Below are 15,386 nucleotides of genomic sequence, written 5' to 3'. Positions count from 1 at the left end.
AGATTCACAGCACAGAAACAGACCCTTTAGTCCAACTTGTCCATGCTGAACCGATATCCTAAATTAATCTAGTCCCATTTGCTGGCATTTGCCCCATATCCCTCTAAATCCTTCCTGATCTTGCTAATGTTGATCTCACCTAATGCATGCCCTGTGCAATGTAACCTGTATGCCTCTGTCTAAGTTTTTTACAACCTTTGATCTGTACATCCTTGCTTACTATGATCTGCCTGTACTGCCCGTAAGCAAAATTTTCACTGCACTCCAGTACACATGACAATAAATAAATCAATCAATCAATCAATCATCCAGATGCCTTTTAAATGTTGTAGTTGTACCAGCCTCCACCACTTCCTCTGGCAACTCATTCCAGACTCGCACCACCCTCTGCGTGAAAAAGTTGCCCCTTAGGTCCCTTTTAAATCTTTCCTGTCTCAACTTAAATCTATGCCCTCTAGTTTTGGACTCCCCTCCCCTGGGGAAAATATCTTGACTATTCACTCTATCAGAACAACAGTGCTGACTTCTGATAGTCTCTCTGGTTTTTGAACACCAGCAGGAGTGAATTGTAAATTCAGAAGAAATTCTCTGTCGGAATGCTTTTTACTCTCTGAATTCAATAAATCCTTTCATTTTACTTTTGGATCAATCTTCAAACTACTTGTCAGAAGTTTTACTCTTATTTCTCCTTTTTCTTTCATGGTTTTTATGTCTAAATCTGCAAAGAGAAATGTTTTAGCTAGACAATCACTTAAGTCATCTATCTCCTTTTTAAACAAATTTTATATTTGTGTACTGACAAAAATCTCTTGATATTCATTTTTAATTATCTCCCACAGTTTTCTGCAGGTTCTGTTTCTCACGTTCCCATGTTGAATGAGTTTTGGCCTATTCATAGTTTCTTCATTTCAGAGTTTCATTTTCCACTCAAAACATCAATGCAGGCCCATGAATTCACAGTGTGAACATTATCTAGAAGCAAGTTCTCTGGCTTCAAAGTGCTGGCTTTCTGTTATTGTGGAGCAGCCTATAGGTGTTGTATGTTGTATGTTGTCTTAACATTCATTGCTTAGACTCTGCAGACATGTTCAAAGCAGACAGATTCATTTCATTTGCAATTGGCTTTAACTCTTTGATGCCAATTGAAGCATTCAATGAATTTTTACTCTCAGAAGCCTGGGCTTGTAATTCTCTGGACATAGCTTTGGTTGAAACAATATTTCCTGCAACAGGATTGAGGAGAAATTTCTTCACCCGGACAGTGGTGAGCCTGTGGAATTCTCTATCAGAGAAAGTGGTTGAGGCCAAGATATTGTATGATTTCAGGAAGGAGTTGGATATATCAGTTGGGGCTAGAGAGATCGAAGGATATGGGGGAAAAACAGTAACATGCGCTATTGAGTTGGATGATCAGCTACGATCATGATGGCAAGTTCCTGGCGAGTGTTGCTGAACAAAGAGACCTTGGAGAGCAGGTTCATAGTTCCTTGAAAGTGGAGTCCCAGGTAGACAGGATAGTGAAGAAGGCATTTGGTACGCTTGCCTTTATTGGTCAGTGCATTGAGTATAGGAGTTGGGACATCATGTTGCGGTTGTACAGGACATTGGTTAGGACAGTTTTGGAATATTGCATTCAGTTCTGGTCTCCCTGCTATAGGAAGGATGTTGTGAAACTTGGAAGAGTTCAGAAAAGATTTACCATGATGTTGCCGGGTTGGAGAGAGAGGCTGAATAGGCTGGGACTATTTTCCCTGGAGCATCAGAGGCTGAGGGGTGACCTTTTAGATGTTTATAAAATCATCACAGGCATGGATAGAGTGAATAGACAAGGTCTTTTCCCCAGGGTGGGTGAGTCCAAAACTAGAGGGCATAGGTTTAAGGTGAGAGGGGAAAGATTTAAAAGGGACCTAAGGGGCAACTTTTCCATGCAGAGGATGGTGCGTGTATAGAATGAGCTGCCAGAGGAAGTGGTGGAGGCTGGTACAATTACAACATTTAAAAGGCATCTGGATGAGTATATCAATAGGAAGGATTTAGAGAGATATGGGCCAAATGCTGGCAAATGGGACTAGATTAATTTAAGATATCTGGTCGGCATGGATGAGTTGGACCGAAGGGTCTGTTTCCATGCTGGACAGCTCTATAACTCTATGACTCTATACTGAATAGTGGAGCAAGTTCGAGGGCTGAATGGCATGCCCCTGCTCCTATTTTCTGTGTTTCTATGATTACAGATAGTTCTGATTCTGTGAGATGTTGTGTATTTTAGTGGACTTGTCTCGCATCTCAAGTGGCGCCAAAAGTTTATTCCCCACAAAGTAATTTCCTAGTATGAAAACAACATTGTACATAGGCAATTTCAACATAAAAACATAAGAAACAACAGCAGAAGTAGTCCATTCAGCCCCTTAAACCTGCTGTCCCCTTCAACAAGATCAAGGTTGATCTGTCAAACTACTCTTGTGTTCTAATTCAACATGGCACTCAACTGCTCCAATATTAAAATATTTGTATATCAACCTGTTCATTCAATAATTTCAGTGATCTAACCTCCACAACTCTCTGGGAAATACAATTCCAGGCATTCATACTCTCTAGGAAGAAATTTCTTAACATCTAAGTTTTGAATGAATATGCCTTCATTCTGTAACTGTGTCCCTAGTTCAAGGTTCCTGTACAAGTGGAAAGATCTTCTCAACACTGCTTCTACAATAACAAACCCATTGACTAATGCACAATTTATATTCAATCTACACACTGGAATAAGAGGGCAATTTCCATCAATGCCCAATATGAATATATTGCTATTTCCTGTACTCTTGGAAAAATGCTCCTACCTTTCATTAACAGCAAAATACAAGGTGAATCTGTTTCCCTAATGATAATATTCTTCTTGGATCCTTTATTGGATATAATCCCTAACTGTGAAACTCCCAAAGCTCTGGTGTCCCAATTTAAACATGTGATAAATACACTGGATTGAATTAGGTTTTTTTTACCAGCTCCATCTATTGATACAGCATTCTCTGGAGAAACAAAAGGCACAGTCCTAAAAGAAACTGGATTTGGGTCTTGACTTCCAGCAGTTTGCATTTACATATCCATGGTGGCTCAGTGGTTAGCACTGCTGCCTCACAGCACCAGGGATCCCATTCAATTCCAGCCTTGGACAACTGTCTGTGTGGAGTTTGCACAATTTCCCTGCATTTACATGGGTTTCCAGGGGCTCAAGTTTTCTGCCACAGTCCAAAGGTGTGCAGATTGGGTGAAATGGCCATGCTAAATAACCCATAGTGTCCAGGGATGTGCAGACTGGGTGGGTTAGCCATGGGAAATGCAGGGTTACAGGGATATGGTAGGGGGTGGGTCTGGGTGGGATGCTCTTCAGCGGGTCAGTGAGGACTTGATGGGCTCAACAACTTCCTTTCGCACTGTAGGGATTTTATGATTCTAACGACAATGAAAGCAGACCTCCTAAGCCTCCTTTGCTACTTTAAGGAGCATCTCTTTTTCCTTCATTGATACCATTCCCTTTGTGGCTATTTGTATTCTATTCTTATTAACCTGTTTATCTCTCCAATTTCTCTGTGGGTTTGCTAACGAAGGTTTGCTGTTCCCTTTGTGTTTGTGGAATCATTCGTAAGTATCAGCCAGAACCACCACTTTCCTTATCTTTCAAAATTTTCAGGTTTCTAAATGGGACTAGGTACAGGTAAAGTCATAGAGTCATGAAGTCACATGGCACAGAAACAGACCCTTCAGTCCAACCAGTCCATGCCGAACATAATCCCAAATGAAACTAGCCCCACCTGCCTGCACTTGGCCTATATCCCTCCAAATATTTCTTATTCACGTATTTGTCCAAATGTCTTTTAAATGTTGTAATTGTACCCACATTCATCACTTCCTCAGGAAGTTCATTCCACACACAAACCATCCTCTGTGTAAAATGTTTGTCCCTCATGTCTTTTTAAAATCTCTCTCCTCTCACCTAAAATATGTGCCCCCTTGACTTGAAATTCCCTCATCCTAGGGAAAAGACACCTACCATTAACCCTATCCATACCCCCATGATTTTATAGACCTCAACCTCCTAGGTTCCAGTGAAAAAGTCCCAGCCTATCCAGCCTCTCCTTTATAACTCAAACCTTCCATTCCCAGCAACATCCTGGAAAACCTTTCCTGAACCTTCTCCAGTTGTAATTATATTGTTCCCATAACAGGGCGACCAGAACTGGACACAGTATTCCAGAAGAGTCCCCACCAACCTCCTACACAACTTCAACATGACATTCCAACTCCTATACTCAAAGGTCTGAGCAATGAAGGCAAGCGTGCCAAATGCCTTTTTAACCATTCTGTTCTTCTTCAAGGTTCAAATGTTGAGCAAAGTCTTCACCTATCTCTTTTTTTTGGACCCTACTTCTAACTCTATTTCCAACGTTTTCCTTTCTTGATGCACAGGGTTCACTTTGATAGTAGCATTTGATTGCTGTCTTTTCCTGCTGCCTTTACTGCTACCACCATGCCATATCAAGTATATAGGGTGTGGCTAACTTCAGTCTTCCAAGGACTTTTTGAGTCCAAGGTATTTTTCTTTAAACTCTTTACTTACAGCAAAGTAGGCTTCAACATTCTCTTAGACACTGATCCCAATGCTGCCTCCTTCCAGATCTTTTTACACATTGATTTGACACTAAAATCATCGTTACATCATCCTACACCACATTCTGCTGATGTCTCATTCCTCTGCAGAGCATGCTTCCCACACACAATATGGGATTCTCACTCTTCCTCACCTTCCCTCCATCAAAGTGTGTATTTGTGAACTCCTGGACTAAGCAAAAGTAGTTGAAGTGTAGCAGCAGGAAGGGACCCAATGGTTCCTTGCCCCATTAGCTGGACACCATGGCCCTCACAGTTGTATAGGCAGAAACGAGAGAATGTTGCACCCACTCCTCCAAGGCAACAGTGAGCACTGAGAATTAGAATTAGAATGTCCCAGGTAGACAGGGCAGTGAAGGAGACATTTGGTACACTTGGTATTTTTGGTCACTGTATTGAGTATAGGAGTTGGCAAATCATGTTGTGGCTGCACAGAACATTGTTAGGACACTTTTGGAATACCCCATTCAGTTCTAGTCTCCCTGCTATCAGAAAGATGTTGTTAAACTTGAAAGGGTTCAGAAAATATTTACAAGGATGTTGCCAGGGTTGGAGGGTTTGATCTATAGTAAGAGGCTAAATAGGCTGGGGCTATTTTCCCAGGAGTGTTGGAGGCTGAGTTTGACCTTATAGAGGTTTATAAAATCATGAAAGGCATGGCTAGGGTGAATAGCCAAGGTCTTTTCCCCAGGGTAGGGAAGTCCAAAACTAGACAGCATTGGTTTAAGGTGAGAGGGGAAAGATTTAAAAGGGACCTGAGGGCCAATGTTTACTACGCAGAAGGTGGTGCGTGTGTAAAATGAACTGTCAGAGGAAGTGGTAGAGTCTGGTACAATCCTGACACTTAAAAAGCATCTGGATGTGTATATGAGTAGGAAGGGTTTAGATGGATATGGGCCAAATGCTGGCAAATGGGGCTAGATTAATTGAGGATATCAGGTCAGCATGGCCAAGTTGGACTAAAGGATCTGTTTCTGTGCTGTACATCTCCGTGACTCTAATTAGAATTGGGTTTATTGTCACATGTTTTCAAGTACAGGGTCAGGAGCAGAGCGAAAAGTGTAGAAAGTCACCATTTACTGTGCTATCTTAGGTATAAAGATACTGAGGTACAAAATCTTTTGTATAAATTAGAAAAGTAAAGGAATAAAAGTGAGGCACCACATCAGATAGATCACTTTAAAGGTTATTGTGGTGTTTGGAGGGAGGGAGGTAGGGAGATGAAAACTTTCAGAAGTATTTATACGTTAAACCAAATTGTTTTATACAATAATAAAGTGTGGAGCTGGATGAACACAGCAGGCCAAGCAGCATCAGAGGAGCAGGAAAGCTGACGTTTTGGGTCTGGACCGTTCTTCAGAAAATCAGCTCCTCTGATGCTGCTTGGCCTGCTGTGTTCATTCAGCTCTACACCTTGTTGTCTCAGACTCTCCAGCATCGGCAGTTCCTACTATCTCTGTTTTATGCAATTATCTTTAATCTGGTTACATCATTTAGAATAATATGTGTGGATGGAGAACTGCAGCCGGTGCATCATTGAAACATGCCAACCGTATTGAGAAGGATGCCAGCCACTTTGCCATCCCTGTAAAGGCCTGGTGTTTGGCCAGTGCTCTGACAGCATCTCCTCCCAGTGATCACTTGACTGAGATGTTGTTGAATGAGGATGGTTCCTTGCAGTTTTAGCAAAATTTGAGACCTCTTCAGTACACCTCTGAGCTTGTCCTCCAATACGCCTCCATCCTCAATCCCTCTGATTAGCTCCCTCAGCCCTCAGGACCCTGCTAAGATTTCATTTCCACCTCAGAGGGGGGAATGGTGCCATCCTTACCCTCTCCTACAGCAAGTGCCACGCTCCTCTGCTGTGCCAGGTTGGGCAACTTTGCTACTGCAAAGGAAACCCTGGCTACTGTCAATTGGAGAATACCTCCAAGTCAGTTGAAGCATCTTCATCTCATTTTTTGACAGGTTCATAACCTGATCAATGAATGTCCTTATTTGGGGATGGCCTTCATGGCACAGGCACTGGGGTTCTGTTTGAGGATGCCTCAGTGATCTTAGAATTTACCTCCCCAAGGGTGGCCCATTGCCACCCAGAATCCATCTGGGAAGAAGGAGAGGGGGATGTGATGGGAACAGTTAAGGCAGCCTTGAGTCATGGAGTTGTAGGAAAATGAGCACATAGATGTGTGGGATGGTCTTGTGTTGGCCACATACCAGCTGCACACTGATTGAAGATTACACTTTTCTTTTCACAGATCTGTCTCCATTCACCATCAGTATGCCAATGGGCTATATTTTGATTTTGATTTTCGTTTAATTGTCAAGGGCACTCAAGTACAAAAGTACAGGAGTACAGTGGAAAGTGTGTAATGCTACCAAACAAGGTGCCATCTTAGGTATAAGTACCTAGGTGCAGAATCATAAGAACAAGATAGAAAGCAAGAACAAAGTTAAAAGTTAAAACTCACAGTAATTATAGTATACAGTCCACGACACTGTAGACCTGGGCTCAGCTGGCTATGGAGGTGAATCTGTTCCCCACTGTTAGCTTGAGAGACTGTATTGGTCTTTGTAATATGTGTAATTAGACACCCTGGAGAAGGAGGGTGTCAAAGACAGAATGGCTGCCCTATGAGAAGGTGACTGAGAGATCGCAAAGTAGTCTGCAGCTGAGACCTGGAAGGATTCTGAGACATGGAGGTTGAGATTTGGGCAAGGGAGATTGATACGAATTCTTGCAACCAAGTCATATGGAGAAGGACACAGTGACTATTTCCATTAAGCGTCAAAGTCTCCTCCTGGGCTGATGTTCATCATCTCCAGGTAGTTGACTCTCTTTTTGTGTATTCGGTTTTTGGGCGAATTCCTTGTCCTTTTTCATGCCTTTCGTACTGCCAGAAGAGGTTGTGCATCTCGGTCCCTCAATTTCTGTTTCTTGTTGCCGAACAGAGAGACCTTGGACTGCAGATTCATAGTTCCTTGAAAGTGGAGTCACAGGTAGACAGAACAGTGAAGAAGGTATTTGGCATGCTTGCCTTCATTGGTCAGCGCATCAGGTATATGAGTTGGGAGGTCATGTTGCAGTTGTACAGAACATTGGGTAGGCTATTTTTGGAATACTGTATTCAATTCTGGTCTCCCTGCTATAGAAAGATGTTGTTAAACCTGAAAGGGTACAGAAAAGATTTACAAGGAAGTGGAAGGGTTTCTTCTATAGGGAGAGGCGAAATAGGCTAGGGCTATTTTCCCTGGAGTGTCAAAGGCTGAGGGGTGACCTTATAGAGGTTTATAAAATCATGAGGGACATGGATAGGGTAAATAGTCAAAGTCTTTTTTTCCCAAAACCGGAGGGCATAGGTTTAAGGTGAGAGGGGATAAAAGGGATCTAAGGGGAAACTTTTTCATGCCAAGGGTGGTGCGTGTATGGTAGAGGAAGTGGTGGAGGCTGGTACAATTAAGACATTTAAAAGGCATCTGGATGGGTACATGTATAGGGTTTGGAGGGATGTGGGCCAAATGCTAGCATATGGGATTCGTTTAATTTAGGATATCTCGTCGGCATGGACGAGTTGGACCGAAGGGTCTGTTTCTGTGCTGTACAATTCTATGACTCTTGGTACAAGCTTGCTACTATATGTTATGAATTAGTTGATACCATGCTGGAGCAATGCCCACTTCCACTGGTAGACTCGCACTTGAGTGAGTTATTTTTGGATCCTCTCTGAAAAGGCTAATTCCCATTGGAAACAGATTTACGGCCAGCATCTGCTGCTCAGGATCCTCTCCGCTTCCCTGCACCCCATGCAGATTTCAGGGGACAGCATTTTTCCAGCCCCTCCAGAGTTTGCACTACTCTGGGCAGAGGAAGCGAACTGGGGATTAACAAAAAAAGGTGGATAGAGAGGCAGCCTGGGTGGAAAAGGAGGGGGACTTAAAAGGGTGATTGTTGAGAGCACTGGAGGGATCCTGGAGAAAACTCAGGTGTACAGGGGAGGGTAACAGTCATGGGGGCAAGGGGAGAAAGAAGGGTGTGAACTGGACCTTAAGCGGGTTGGGAATACGGTGGAATAAATTGGGGTGCTGGGGATGGAGAAAGACCAGAGGAACTGAATGGGCGATGGGCTGTAAGAGTGAGACTGGGTGCAGAGATCTCAATAGCAGTGGCATCAGAGGAAGAGCAGGAATAGTGATATAGTTAAAGGACCAACAGTCCATGGAGATATTGAAGAAAGACAGAGGGGTTCGGAGATAAAAGGAGAAATCCAGCAAAAGTTAGGAGGGTGAAATATACTTGCAAGGAGGTGGGTAGGAGATGAAAGTCAGAGTTAAAAATCACCATTTTTTGATATGTTGTTTTATAAAGCAGGTTTGCATATGTTTAGATGCAGAGAACATAGAATCAGAAAAAGCTATTGAAACTGAAAGTGCTAGAAGATATTGCACAAGCAATCTTTGAGGCCATCACATTGAAGATAAATTGTCACAGTGTATTAAAGGCAATTAAGGCCTAAAGGCTGTGAACAACTATCTCGCAATCATTTCCAGACATTCATCAACCTTTCGCAAGATGGACAACTGAGATCCTCCAGCAGTGCTGATTTTGGATGGGGGAATCAATACAACACTACTCACAGGCCTAGACAAATGACATTAAATGACTTGGGATGAAATCATTATGCTAGGCCAGCATTTCCTGCCCTTTCCTAATTGCCCAGAATCTGTTTCCGTAGACTGTACAATGTATTAGGTGGATTGGCCATGGGAATGCAGGGTTACGGGGATAGGGTAGGGAGGAGGGGCTGGGTGGGATGCTCTTCAGAGGATCTGTGTGACTCGATGGACTGAATGGTCTGCTTCCATACTGTAGGGATTCAATGATCCTATAGCAACTTAGCACATCTTCTGGATTTTCTGTAGCTCTTTGTGTGCGACTGATGGGCAGTCACAATTGTTTTTGAGCAAATTTGCCACAATAGCATCCAATGAACAACAGGTAAAAATGAACAGAGGCTAATTATGGTGATTCATGTATAATTCATGCTATCATTGGCTGCATGCCTGTTCATGTGGGTGGGAAAGTGAACGTCACAATCTCCACTGAAGGCTGCCAATTCCTCTTAAAGCACTGGTGAGTGCATTATGGCTGCAAATAGAGGAGCTGGTGGTATATTGGTAATGCTACAGTAATAATGTTAATTCTGTGGGCCAGTTCTCAAGCAATATGGTTTCAAACCCCATTGTAGCTACAGGTGGAATATAAAGTTAATTCATAAATCTGAAATATAAAGCTAATCCCATCACAAAAGCACCATCGATTATTGTAAAATCCCGTCTGATCTCTGAAAACCCTCTTGGAAAGAAAATCTATCACTCATGTGACTCCAGACCCACAGAGAAGTGGTTGACTCTTAATTTCTTTCTGGAACAGCCTAATAATTCACTCAGATGTGATGGATACGGGTGCAATCACAACGTTTAAAAGTCAATTGGATAAGTTCATGATTAGGAAATGTTTGGAGGGATATGGGCCAACCACAGGCAGGTGGGACTAGTTTAGTTTGGGATTATGGTTGGCATGGGCTATGGTTATATTGCAGGGCTTATTTCTGTGCTTTATGACTGTATGACTCTAAGTAGAAAAACAGGGTGATCTTCCCAGGAAAACATTGAAGTGTAATCTGAATCATTGCCACTGATACAACCTGTTGAGCTTTTGGCTAAGCAATTAAATATCACAATGTCTTTGACAACTACAGACAGAAATGCCCTTACCCTGGCCCAAAGCGAATTGTGGTTGTGGCAAGGGATATAGATTGGTGGCAGCCTCCTTTGCAAAATGAAGGATAATCTGAATAATCTCCAAAGCATTTACATCCTTTACTGAATGTGGAGACCAAAATTGCACACAATATTTGAGATGTGGTCTCAACAATGTCCTTTATAATTGAAGCAGAAGATCCTTATTTTAATGAAAACCGAAAGAACTGCGGATGCTGTAAATCAGGAACAAAAACAAAGTTGCTGGAAGAGGTCAGCAGGTCTGGCAGCATCTGTGAAGGAAAAAGCAGAGTTAACGTTTCAGGTCCGGTGACCCTTCCTCAGAACTGTTCTGAGGAAGGGTCACCGGACCCGAAATGTTAACTCTTTTTTTCCTTATTTTAATGTTCATATCTTCTAATATGGGCACCAATACTTACAGTGAGGTGGCAAGTATGAAAGCTGAGGATACCGAAGTATCTGTGAAGATGAACAGTGATCCATGCTTTAGAGTTTTTTTGCCAGACATCCCACCAACCAGCCTAATATTGGGAGGCAGGTCTGCAGCACAAAGTTGAAACTGGACAACACAAAGGAATGAGGTGAAGGGAAGATTGATGTAGGAGGTTAGGGTAAGTGGGTTCAATGATCTTGGGCATTAGTCAGTGAATGCAAAAGGGTTGCTGATTGGGTATGGAATTCAATGAACATGGGAGAGATTGGTGAACAGGTTAGGGATAGACAATGATGGAAGGGATATTTGTAATCACAGGGGTTCAATGTTCATGATCGGCTCGGTAACTATGGGATTCAATCATCATGGAGGGGTTGATATTTTCTGGGTGTTATATTTTAGTTTTAATGCCACCAATCATCCTTTCTTTATGTTGAGGCTAGGACCTGTCAAATTATCAGTGGTAGAGAGTAGACTCCCGGTGAGTCAAAAGACAGGAGGCACCGTCTTACATAACAAAATCATTCGTAGAGTAAGGCCGTAGGACATAGGAGCACAAGTAGGCCATTCGGCCAATTGAGTCTATTCTGTCATTCAATGAGATCATGGTTGATCTGATAATCTTCTTATCCATTTTCCTGCCTTTTCCCCTTAACTCTTGATTCCCTTGCTGGTTAAAAATCTGTCTAACACAGCCTTGAAAATACTTAACAATTCAGCCTCTACAACCACCTGCAGCAAAGAATTCCACAGATTCACTGTTTTGTGAAAGAAGGAATTCCTCCTTACCTCTGTCTTAAAGGGTGATTCCTTATTCTAAGATGATGTCCTCAGATTCTAGACTGGGAAACAACCTTTTCGCACTTAAAAGTCCCTGGTTCAATCCCAAGTCTTGGCAAAATAAGTGCTTCCTGACCGCGTCAGCCTTTGTTTGGGCAGCACGGTGGCTCAGTGGTGCCCCACAGCACCAGGAACATGGGTTCAATTCCAGCCTTGGACAACTGTCTGTGTGGAATTTGCACATTCTTCCTGTGTCTGCTTGGGTTTCCTCCGGGTGTTCCAGTTTCCTCCCACAGTCCAAAGATGTGCAGGCAAGGTCGATTGGCAATAATAAATTGCCCATAGCGTCCAGGGATTGCAGGCGAGGTGGGTTATCCATGCACAGTTACAGGGATAGGGTAGGGTGTGGGTGAAGGTGGGATGCTCTTTGGAGGGTCGATATGGACTCAATGGGCTGAATGACCTGTTTCCACACAAAAGGGATACTATGATCTACCCTGTGAATTCTCCTCAGAATCTTTTATGTTTCAATAAAGTCACCTTTCAGTCTTCTAAATTTCAATGAGTACAGGTGCCACCAACTCAACCTCTCCTCCTAAGACTGTCCCTCCATATTCGGGATCACCCTGGTGAGCTTTCTGTGGACTGCCTCCAGTATCTTTCATTAGATAACAGGCCCAAAACTACTCAGAGTATTCCAGCTTGGTATTTTGTATAGTTTTAGCAAGACGTCCCTATTTTTATCCTGCATTCACATTGAAATAAAGGCTAACATTCCACCTACATTTTTGTATGATAGCAATAAGTACAGGTTACAATAACTTGCTTGGTATAATCATTTCAGACAGGGGAGGCGATTACCTAATGGTATTGTCTCTAGACTATTAATCCAGAGGTCCATATAATGTTCTGGGGATCCAGGTTCGAATTCCATCATGGCAAATGATGGAATTTGAATTTTAAAAAAATCTGGAATTACGAGTCTAATGATGACCATTGTCAATTGTCAGGAAAAAAAACCATCTGGTTCTTTGATGTCCTTTAAGGAAGAAAACTGTCATCCTTACCTGGTCTGGCCTACATGTGACTCCAGACCCACAGCAATGTGGTTGACTCTTAACTCCTCTCTGGGCAATTAGGGATGGGGCAATAAATGCTGTCTAGCCAGCGATGCCCTCATCCTGTGAATGAATAAAGGAGAATAAGTATCAGGGGCTGTACAGAATACATTTGCTCTTCCTGGGAACTCACAGAGATCATAAGTGCCACCACTCAAAGACTATGTAGCATTATCAGATTTGATGGAGCTTAATGCAACAAGATTGTCAATGCCTTTAGTGCCTTATTGATGATTAGACATTGAAGGGCACAGAATTTCAACGGAGTCATTGATGATTGCAGGGAAATTGTGGGACCCAGGGTAGGGTTGGGTTTCAGTCATCGCATGGAGGTGTGGAAATTTCCATGTTTGCATTGAGCAATGATCATGCGAGGTGTCCTGTTGTCAGTAATTGCAGGAGGGAATGGTAACCGTGTTTCTGCGGGAGGAGGTTCCTGTGACGGACTTGTAGGAAACATTCCTGTTCCTCCTACCCCTAAAGGAGCAGCTTCCTACATAAGAACGTAAGAAACAGGAGCAGGAGTGGGCCATCTGGGCCCTCGAGCCTGCCCCGCCATTCAATAAGATCATGGCTGATAAGGAGATAACCATAAGGCATCCAAGTGTTCTCCTTTAAGCTTACAATCACACAAGATGTTGCAAAATGATACAGACAGAGTAGAGATGGAATACATATAATGTGTGAGCTTATTCATGCTGGCATTTAGAGTAGAATGTAAAATATTTTTAAAGGGTGCAAATCTTAACTGTTGAAGCAAATGGCATATTGGCCTTTAATGAATTGAATTGAATTGAATTAGATTTATTGTCAAATGTACTCAAATGCCAACTTACAGTACCATCAGAGGTACAAAGGTACCTAGGTACAACTTCTTCAGTTACAAGATATTGGAAAATAGAGAAATAAAATGTCCAGCATTGCAGAAATAATAGTTCAGAACAGTCTTCCAACCCAACCATGCTGGCACCTACCCTTAAGCCCACACTGGGCCTTGGCTCCAGACTGCGCTGGACTTCACCTTAAGGATCATAAGGCTGGGAAATTGTTCTGGTGTCACCTCAAGACTGGGAGACCACACTCAGGCCATGACAGGCCTAGAGGATGCCACACCAGGGCCGAGAGACGCCACACCACACCGGGATGCTGCTACATCAAGTCGGGAGACCGCCACAGGAGCCAGCTATGCCAGGCTGAGAGTCAACCGCAGGCTAGGAGTCATCGGAGAGACCGGGAACAGGGAACTGTAGTGAGAAAACGAGGAATGAAAACAGAACATGCTGGAAAAACTCAATAGTTGTGGCCACATCCATGGAGAGAGAAACAGAGTTAACATTTTGAGTGTTCTAAATTCATTAGCGCTGTTTCTTGTTCCACGGGTGCTGTTAGATCTGCTACAGGAGGAGCAGGAATAGACTATCCAGCCCCTTGGGCCTGCTCCAACATTCAGTATGATCATCACTGACCTGCAGCCTCAATCCACTTTCCCACCCGCTCCCCATACCCCTCAACTCTCCAGGTTACCAAAAATCTCAGTCTTTATTTTATTCAACACGGGAACATTCACAACAATCTAGCATTGAACGTTCCTAACATTTGCAACCCTCTAAATGAAGACATTTCTCCTCACTTCAGACCTAATTCTTCAATCTCTTTATCATTCACCAGCATTTGCTGTTGTTATAGCATCATTGAGTCTTACAGCACAGAAACAGACCCTGTGGTTCAACCAGTCCATGCCGACCATAACCCCAAACTAAACTAGTCCCACCTGCCTGCGCTTGGCCCATATCCCTCCAAACATTTATTCACATACTTATCTAAATGTCTTTTAAACATTGTAACTGTACTGCATCCACCACTTCCTCGAAAAGTTCATTCCACACATGAACCACTCACTGTGTAAACAAAAAATTGCCCCTCATGTTTTTTTATAATGTTCCTCCTCTCACTTTAAAAACATGTCCCCTAGTCTTCAAATTCCCCACCATAGGGAAAACACACTTGTCATTCACCTTATCTATATCCCTCAACATCCCATACTCAAGTGGGGAAAATCCCACCCTATCCAACCTCTCCTTGTAACTCAGACTCTCCATTCCCAGCGACATCCCGGTATATCTTTTCTGAATCCTCTCCAGCTTAATAATATCCTTCCTATAACAGGGAGATCAGAACTGGACACAGTACTCCAAAAGAAACCTCATCAATGTCCTGTACAACCCCAATATGATGTCCCAACTCCTATACTCAAAGGTCTGAGCAATGAAGGTAAGCGTGCTAAATATCTTCTTAACCACACTATCTATATGTGATGCAAACTTCAAAGAATTATGGAACTGAACCCTTAGTCTCTCTGTTCTACAACACTACCTAAGGCCCTACTGTTAATTGAAAAGTCTTTTTCGTTTTTTATTTCATTTCTTATTTCAGCTTTCGAACATCTGCAGTATTTGGTTTTTATGAAGGAACAAAAAAATCTTGCGACAACTGCGCAGAGCTTTGAAGAAACTTGTACTTTGGAGTGCTGTGTGTAATTTTATTTTCCATATCTAAAAAAGGATATATTTGCCACAGAGGCCGTACAGTGAGGCTCAGTTCCTGGGATC

The sequence above is a fragment of the Rhincodon typus genome, chromosome 37, assembly GCF_021869965.1.
Source record: "Rhincodon typus isolate 14 chromosome 37, sRhiTyp1.1, whole genome shotgun sequence".
Taxonomy (NCBI): domain Eukaryota; kingdom Metazoa; phylum Chordata; class Chondrichthyes; order Orectolobiformes; family Rhincodontidae; genus Rhincodon; species Rhincodon typus.
The sequence above is the reverse complement of the archived record's forward strand: the minus strand, read 5'-3'. Positions refer to the sequence as shown.